Here is a 9,791-nt window from a genome sequence, read left to right on the forward strand (position 1 = left end):
TATCCGGGTTTAGGGTGGTTCCAGGTTTAAGGTTATTCCTGTTGGGAGTAGGGCGTATCCTGCTGCCTGAGTTCCCCTTGAGTTCTCACGGGATTCAGACAGTATTTTTTGGGAGACAGAAGCCCAGTGGGTGTGGATTTGGGCAGATAACGTGGATTTCCCCAGAACGTGATTGTAGACGGCTGGTGTGAGTTTGGGAATAAAGAGTTGCTGTTTGAATCTACAAGCTGTGTGGTGGCTCCTGATTTTGTGCCCAGCCAGACTGCGGCAATAAGTGATGAGACACAATTGTAAATTTTCCCCCTGATAGTGAAGATCACCTGTTCTGTCCTTTAAAGAAGCATACTGTAAGGTGAATGCTGCCTGTATTTTAATATGCTCTGATTGGTGAACTAAGTGGAGGTAATATTGACTTTAATAAAACCTTCTTTTAATTTTCTGGGCTTTTTAAAAATTTTCTGGTTTTGAAGTTTTTTATAGTTCTTTTGGGGGAGGGACAGTGTCTATTACCTTCCCATTGCAACAAAGGGTAAACCCCTTTCAGAGATGTACACTGCTCCATCCACTTGGGCCCTGGTCTATATCTCTGACCTCATCTTCTTCCACTAATGTCTTTTTACTCTACTTATCTATATAGGTATCCTTCATCTCCATGAAGGTCTTCACACTTTGATACCTTTGTACTTATTGGTCACTCCCTGTTTTCATATGTCTACAGCCATGATTCCTTTTCATTATTTAAGACCAACCCAAAAGTCTCCAGCACATTCAAGCCCACCTACATTCTTGCTTCTCACCAGTTCCTATCACATTATTACATGTTCTTATTCCTCCTGTACTTTAGGGTTATCGCATTTATTTTTTATGTGTGACTTTAACATTTGTCTTTCTCTTCTATAATGAATGTTCCTTTGGGGCAGCAGTTTTATCTTTCATGTTGACATCTGTATCTCATACAGTAGATGCTTAATAACTATTTGCAGACTGATAGCTGAGGATATTTTTAAAAAATTGAGTAAATGAAATATTGTGTGATTGATTATCCTTGCTTTGTAGCTACTTTTACAATTAATAACAATTTGTCATACAAGTAGGAAATATTTTTCAATAACTCATGAAGATAACTTTAAATGTAATCATAATTGATCTAGTCTTTTTAATTTCAGTGGTTTCTGGACATTGTATAATATTTAAAAAGAGCCTTACTATTGGATGAATAAAAATTATAAAATGATATTTTTTCATGTCACTTTTAATTTAATTTCATCACATTTATTGATTAAATTATCCATAACGAATTTAATATCAAGGTGAAAGTAGTGGTCTAGTTTATTTCCCTCAACATTTCTTGTAAAGTCAGCTTTTTCAAATGGGAATAGAAAGCTACATACAAAATATACTAAATCTTCAAAATCATTTAACTTTTTTCTTAAATTCTGCTTTATTTCACACATCTGTTTTTTATCATCTTAAGTTAATAATACATTAGACTATTTTATTTATTAATTTTATATGCACTTAAAAATAATTTATACATGTGAACATTGCCATTACTAGAATTACCTCTAGTACTAATTATAATAATAAAGTAATAATTACTTTATTCTTTTATAATTAACTAAACTATAATTCTCTGTTATTTTGAATAAAATCAATAACTAATATCAAGCAAAAAAGTTGGTGTTACAATTGAAATGGTATTGAATTCATGCATTAATTTAGGGAGAATCAAAATCATTATAGTATTATCTTTATTTAAGCACATTATTTGCTATTTTTCTATTTATGGGAGTATAATGCATAAATATTTCAAAATTTTCTTCATATTTAACATGAGTATTTCTTAAGTTTATTTTTAGATATTCTGATATTTGTGTTACCACTCTAAATGAGTGAGCCTCTTTAAGTACTGGTTGGGATCTCTGGTGTGCCTACCAGTCAACATACTGACATGTGACCTCGGCTGCACAATACTGCTGTGTTCAAAGATTAGCATCGCAATATAATTTTTACAGGTCTAATGTGTTCATTTATGCCTGTAGCACAATTTGCCTATTGCATTATTGATGAAAACTTAGCTTATTTCCATTTTCTTTTCTTATGAGTAATATCCCTATTTATATTGTTCTACATATCTCCTGGGCACAAAGGCAAACATTTTTCTAGTGCATGAATCTATAAGTTAAATTGTTGGCTCATATGCTCAAATTCATAGCAGGCAATCATACATTGTTTATGTTACAAGTAGTGTCAATCTATGTAACCATCAATAGTGTAATAGTCTTATCTTTAGATTCACATTTGCCAACAAATGGTATTGTCAGACTCTTGATTTTGGTTGTCTGAGGTGTGAGTGGTTACTCACTGTAGTTGTATTCTCTGTTTGCTGATGATTTTTTCTTTTTGCATATTTCTGTCATGTAGTACGTAAGAGCATCATACACATTTCCTCTGTATTGTCAATATTTCTAACATTGTAGTTTTTTCCTAATATATAGTAGTTTTAAAATACATATTTTAAATATTAAACTTTTTCAGTATGTGAGTGACAACTATATTCTTGTTATTGGGTTTTCCTTGCATTTCCTTTATAATGTCCTTGATATACACAACTGAAATTTAGCCTAATTAATAATTTGTAACAGGTTGTGCTTATGGGATTTAAAAAAATATATTCCCCTGTCCTAAACTCTGAAAGATAATTTCACATGGTATTTTCTTAAAGTTTTAGAATTTAAAAAAATATTTGATTTAGTTGTAGTTGAGCACAATAACTTTATTTTATTTGCTTACTTTTATGTGGTGCTGAGAATCGAATTCACTTCCTTGCAGATGCTAGGTGAGCGCTAGTGCTCTATTGCTGAGCCACAACCCCAGCCCAAGTTTTAGAATCTTTCTGCTTACATATACTTTATTTGAATGTAATTATGTTTTGTTTGTTTTAAGATGTGATGTTTGGAAAGCAAATATACCGAGTTTCGTTTTGGTTATTCCTCCCAAATATTTTTTTCTTATTTTTTAAAAATTTATTCTAATTTGTTATATATGACAGCAGAATACATTACAATTTTTATTACACATATAGAGCACAATTTTTCATATCACTGGTTGTACACAAAGTAGAGTCAACACCATTCGTGTCTACATATACTTCGGGTAATGATGTCCATCTCATTCCACCATCTTTTCAACCCCCATGTCCTCTCCCTTCCCCTCCTACCCCTTTTCCCTATCTAGAGTTCATTTAATCCTCCCATGTGCCACCCAAACCCCATTATGAATTAGCATCCTTATATCAGAGAAAACATTTGGCATTTGTTTTTTTCCTCCCAAATGTTTTGAAAAAAATCCATGGACTACAGAATTGGTGCAGTATTTTTCTTTACCTCTATTAGATTACATTCATTTATATTTTTCAGTCTAATTATCTATAAATTTAAAGATCATTTGATTGATTATTATATGGCTCAAATAGGTGAAACTATCATTTTCTAAAGATGAATTATTCATTTTATATTTTGTTTTTATTGTTTGCTTTTATATTTTGAAGTTATTAGCTATAATGTTACATTTGTTGCTCTTTCAAGTAAATGTAACTTTTCAAATTGTACATACTATTTAAAGCACTTTTATCTGTATTGAATGCTTTCTCTATTAACCTAATTTAAAATTACAAATACCATTTCTTTATAGGTGACTTCTTCATCTATGTCCTCCATCCTGAACTCCCCTCAGAATACATTTCTGCGTTTCCAATCATTTGCTAGAAATTTTTCTTAGAAATTTCCTTTAGATTTTCAAATATAGGCTGTCCCCAAATTAAATAATTATGTTCCTTCTTTAGCCTGCTCATCTTCAATTGTTTTTTTTTCCAATTTTAAATTTTAAACTATTTTTATGTGTATATAGTATGTATTCATGGGTAACCATGTGATATTTTGATACAGCATAGATTCTAAAATGTTTAAATTACTTTAGACATGTGTATCTCATCAAACATTTATCAGTTCCTTGTGGTGAAAACATTCAAAATATTTTCTTCTAGATTTTGGACATATACAATACATTATCATTAATTATAATCACCCTACCATGCAATAGCACACCAGAACTTCTAAATTTTCCGTAATTATGAGTACCTATTGGTCAAACTCCACTTATCCCTCCCTCTTTCCCTACTCTCTCCAGTTTCTGATAACCCTAATTATTGAAGTCAACTTTTGTTTACCCCCAAAGGAATAAGATTATGTGGTACTAGTCTTTTTGTACCTGAATTATTTCACTTAACAATCTCCAGTTTCATCCATATTTTCACAAATATCAGGATTTCATTCTTTATTATGACTAAATAGTATTCCATTGTATATGTGTAGCACATTATCTGTACATCTGGGAGTGTACACTTAGGTTATTTCCATATCTTGACTATTGTGAATAATGGTGCAATAAACATGGGAGTGAAGATTGATATCATTTTCTTTGGATATGAACACATTGTGTGCAAAGTCCCCCTTTTCTCCACATCCTCATTAGCACTTGTTATCTTTTGCCATTTTGATAATAGCCTTTTTTACTGAAATGAGGTGATACATCCTTTTAGTTTTGATTTGCATTTCCTTGATGATTTGTGATTTTGAGCAGTTTTTTTTTTTCATATACCTACTGGCTACTTGTATGTCTTCTTTTGAGAAATATTCATTTAAGAATATAAACAATTTTTAATTGGGTTGTTTTTTTCTACTGGGTTTTTGAAGTTGTCTTTTTTTTTTCCAGTAACAAGTCACCAATTCTGCAAATATGACTCTCCCTTTCCTTGTATTTACAGCAGTTAATTTGCAAGTACCGTTGATCCTACCTTTACACACAACCATGATAACATCAGACACACTGCAGCAACCATTGTAAGTCCTCAGAACCCTCCCTGTCATCAGGACTATCCAACTGATTGCCCTACTTGAATTATTAACTCCCTTCTTAATTTTCCATATATTAATTTGTGAATCAATCTTTTTTTAACAAATAGGTGACATAATGTCCTTTTAAAAATGATCTAATATTCCAGTGACTAAAAATATGGTTTTAGAACCCAGTGCTGTGTTTCTACTGGATATCATCTGTCTTTATCTACTCATTCCCACCCTGCTTTAATCTGCATCAGGAAGCTAAAGTGCCATTGTTCTTCATTTACACATACTCTGTTCTACAACTTGAAGGCTATTACTCCTTTCAATACTGTTTTCTATTTGTGTGGCTCTTCTTCCAGTTTCCTATAATGACTTCTCCTTACTCCTTCAGACATGCAGGTGGCTTCATCTTTCCCAGTACCATTCCTGGGGCACTGCACTATCCCTGGTGGTTTCTCTACTTTATATCTTTATAGCTCTTTGATAAGCTATGTTGTGTAATACTAATTTCATTGTGCCATATATTTTTCTGAGAAAGATCTATTTTCAAGTCTTGGCCTTGCCACGTTCTATTGGATGGACTTGGAAAATCATATATATACACATTTGTGGTCATGAGTATTGAACCCAGAGGCCCTCTCCCACTGAGCTAGATCACTGACTTTTGACAGAGGATCTCACTAAGTTGTTAAGGCTGCCCTTGAACTTGGGATCGGTCTGCCTTAGCCTTCCCAGTCGTTAGTTATAGACGTGAGCCAGTGCACAGGGCTAATGCTGTTGTTTCTAATATTAATATATTTACCTAATTTACTATTATTTTGTTCATATGAAATGTATACTAAATGATATTTAGAAAAGTTGTGGATATTTAGTGCTCAGTAAATTATTCACAGTATTTAATGAATAAAGTTAAAATTGCTTTTAGCTTGAGGTTAAAGACACAGGAAAAAGAAAGATAAAAGATACTCCCTTTTTCTATAAAGTAGACAAAAGCTTATGGGACACATTCTCCAAAGATTTGCTGGGCATCCCCAGTGGGAGTCAGCTACAGCTGTCCATGTGGAAAGCAGATCAGTAAAGGAGCCTTACTCCAGCTTTTCCTTTGGCTTGTTTCCTTCTACTGACCTCCTACTCCCTTATCTAGATCACTTCACCCAACAAGTGCTCTGAGTCTGAAGCCTTACCTCATGTTCTATTTTGAAGGGAATTCCTAGATAACACAAAATTACTGAGACAAACTTTTGGATATTTTAATTGAAAGATATTTTGACTTTAAGGTTAAGACCAAACTCTAATCACCATTGTATTCTGAGAATAGCTTAAGCTACAGTTTAAGTCAGCTTTTTTGCTGCTGTGACTGACAAACCTGACATAGAACAATTTTAGGGGAGAAAAAAATTTATTTGAGGGCCCACAGTTTCAGCGGTATCAGTCTTTGGACAGCATGCTCCATTCCTACAAGCTGGATGTGTGGCAGAGGGAAACAGCTCATTATGATGCTCAGAAGCAGAGAGAGAGAGAGAGAGAGAGAGAGAGGGACTCCACTCTCCAGATACAAAATAAATACCCCAGGTTCAGCCCCCAGGGACCCACTTCCTCCAGCCAGGCCTTCAGTTACCACCCATCAGGGGAGTAATTCACTCTCATAACCCAATAATTTCTCCTCTAAATCTTCTTGCATTATCTCACACATGAGATTTTGGGGACACCGCACTTCCAAACCATAACAACTTCTATTTCAACTTTTTAAAAAGACATTTCTTGTTCCTTGGAGACTTTTAATACCAATATTTTATCACCATTTATCACCAACTTTTGAAACCAGGAGAAGACACACATTGTAAGTGTGCATATGTAGGGCTATTGACTTGTTGATATAGGAAAAGGTGGTACAAGCCTAAAACTCTTTAAGAAACTAGTAATTAAAGGATGGTCTATTTTCATACTAGTTGTTAGTGTTTATTCCTGTTGAAGTAAACATAGCTGCTTTATTTGGAAAATGGCTGCTTTGTGATGGTAACAAGCTAGTTTAATATGATTACATTCTTAAGGTGGCACACATTTTCTATTACTATATATTTGTTTATGTATAATAAAAAGCACACTGCCCCAAATCACTGTAAAAATTCTATAGCAAAATCTTTAAACTCCTCAGCATTTATACCTGAATTTTTCTAGTTTTGACTGGATTGCATTCTACTATGAATTTAATGTAATTTAAAAGTTATTTACAGGTCAAAGGTGGTGAAGTAGAGGAAGGAAGCACCACCTAGCAACTCCTACTCACAAGATTTACAAAGCAGGAAGACTGTCCCTCAAGAAGATGAATAAAAAAGGAACCTCACTGCAACATAATACTGAACTGAAAAAAAAAATATAGAACTACAGAAAGTCCATAACTTAAGCATAAGAAATATACCATAGGCAGCATGGGCTCAGGCCACCAGCTCCTTTTCCCTCTTTCTATCCCAAAGGATCAGGGATCACAGACAAAAGAGACTCATGGTGGGCAGATAAAGAAATTAATAATAAAGAAAAATCAACTTGGGGAAACCTGTAGTTTACAGAAGAGAACTAATTTTAATGGACAGAGAGTTGGTAGAGTAAGTATCTCAGTGAAAACAAATCCAGAACAGTCTGCTGGGGTGAAAATCTTCCGTGGGGGTGGCAAGCCCTCTGTGAGCACAGCACCAAAAGCCTTCCACAGGCATCATGAGGAAAATGTTTCCAGGCACTAAAAGCTGACTGGTGCAGCTCACACAGAGATAAGAGTGGGAACTCATAAAGGATGTTACAAGAAGCCAACAAAAAAATTTCTAGAGAGTACCTGAACCAGAGAAACTGACACAGGCACAGAGCACCTCTTAATGGACTATCAGCCTCTGGATGCCAAGGCAGAAAATCCCATCATACTGGCACTCTCTATGAGCTACTGTAAAGACAGTCACTGTGGCTATGTAAGTGTATCTGGTAAGGGCAGATACCTGGTAAGTCATATCCATAGTGATGAAGGTGAAACCTATAGAGACTTAGCTCCTGTGCTCTAGAGATGGATTTATTTTATTTTTTTCCTGTAGAAGCCCCAGAGATCCAGAAGCCCAGCAGAGATGGGAAGTTTCATACCAATAGGGGGAGTGACCCATATCTTAAATATTGACCAATAGAGTTGCGAAAATCTGTAAATTCCAAACCCCAACAACCAGAAACGTCAATGTAGAACCTTACATCAACCCCACTACAGAATTCACCTCCACTATACAATTCACTAGCACTCTATGATCAATCCCACCCAGTACTGGGAAATTGGAAGCTAAAAGCTACTACAACTGGCTGGCAGTTAGGTGAGGAACACAAGGACAGTGGCCAAAAGTGCAGAGCCAAAAATAAATATAAAGACTTAAAATTCATTCCTGCCAACAGATTTGACCACTGAAGTGGAAACAAGCCCTCTGTCTCTCATTAAGATTGTTTCTTTTTTTTTTCTTTTTCAATTTTTCTTTTCTTTTTTTCTTCATATTCACATTTTTATTCTTTTTAAATTTTAGTTTCCAATTTTTTCAAACATGAGTTCATTTTATTATTACTTACTGTTTTTCACTTTGCATGATTTTTTTGTGTATGAATATTCATGTATGATTATATGTGCTTTTTCTATATGGATTGTTTTCAAAATCTATGTGTCTAACTCACGTAGGGTAAAATTGTATGGGGATTCAAGTTGTTCTGATCTTAGATTTGCTGGTTTATTCAAACCTAGGTTCTAGGCCCACTTATCTTCCCTTCTTAATTCTCTCCTTTCAGTAGCAGCCCCAAAATTCTATTTTCTCCTCTTCCCTTTTGAAATTACTTTCAATTAACTATTCATTTCTGCATTACAACTGACACCTGCTCCCCATATCCTTCCTCTTCTTTGATCACTTTTTCAAACATTGCAAAATTTTTCTTGCCTTCGTACCCTATTTTCTCTTACTTAAGAAACTATAATCCCATTAAATAATAGAAATTATATAGATTGTGCAATTACTACCCCATTCAAGTTGTTGTGACTATTAATATAGTGGAAAGCATAGGAGACACCTGCTGTTGAATACTTGATCTTGATCATGTTTGTACTGTTGTTAAATGCAGACCCCACCATTTCTACATAGGAAGCAATTAGTGCTACAAATGTCAAAGTAGACATGAGACATTTATCTTAAGTCTGTATTTCAGTTGCTGACATTAATGCCACTCATGCCTCCCACCTCCTTCTAGAAGGGACTAGAAAGAGATTGGGACACTTCAAGATTACAGAGTAGAAATCCTATTGCCAAGAAACACATATCAAACAAGCAACAGTGAAACTTAAAACCCACACAATCTAGCACCACCTGAGTCTTAACATTAATTCAATTCCAAGAATTGAGAAGGCAAAGACCTCAAACCAATTACATGGGCCTAAAGAGGAATAATCAGAAACAGGTCCTACCCCTTGCCATCTGCTCAAATGTCAAAAATAAAAGGAAGCCCTAGAACAAATAAGAGAATTACACACCAAAGGACATGTGTACAAAAGAGGAAGGGGCAGCCATCTCAATTGGTGTGCAAGTCAAGAACTCCAAAAACATGAGGAAACAGGCAAAGAAATCTCCCTACAAAGTTCACTATCTCCCACTTCAATAAATAAATAGAAACACCACTGAAAAGAAACTAATCAGAATCCTAGAAATAAACATATGTTAATCACATTTAAAAATTTACTTTAACACATCACTAACAGATTAGATTGTGTAGAAAGTAGAAACTCAGCCCTTGAAGACAGAACTTCCGGCCTTGAACACAGGGTATATAAACTTGAGTACACATAATTCATACAGGACCCCAAATAAACCTAATCAAATGAGAAGT

The sequence above is a fragment of the Marmota monax genome, unplaced genomic scaffold, assembly GCF_021218885.2.
Source record: "Marmota monax isolate L192 unplaced genomic scaffold, Marmota_monax_Labrador192_F-V1.1 WCK01_AAM20220418_F8-fsc00079, whole genome shotgun sequence".
Lineage (NCBI taxonomy): Eukaryota > Metazoa > Chordata > Mammalia > Rodentia > Sciuridae > Marmota > Marmota monax.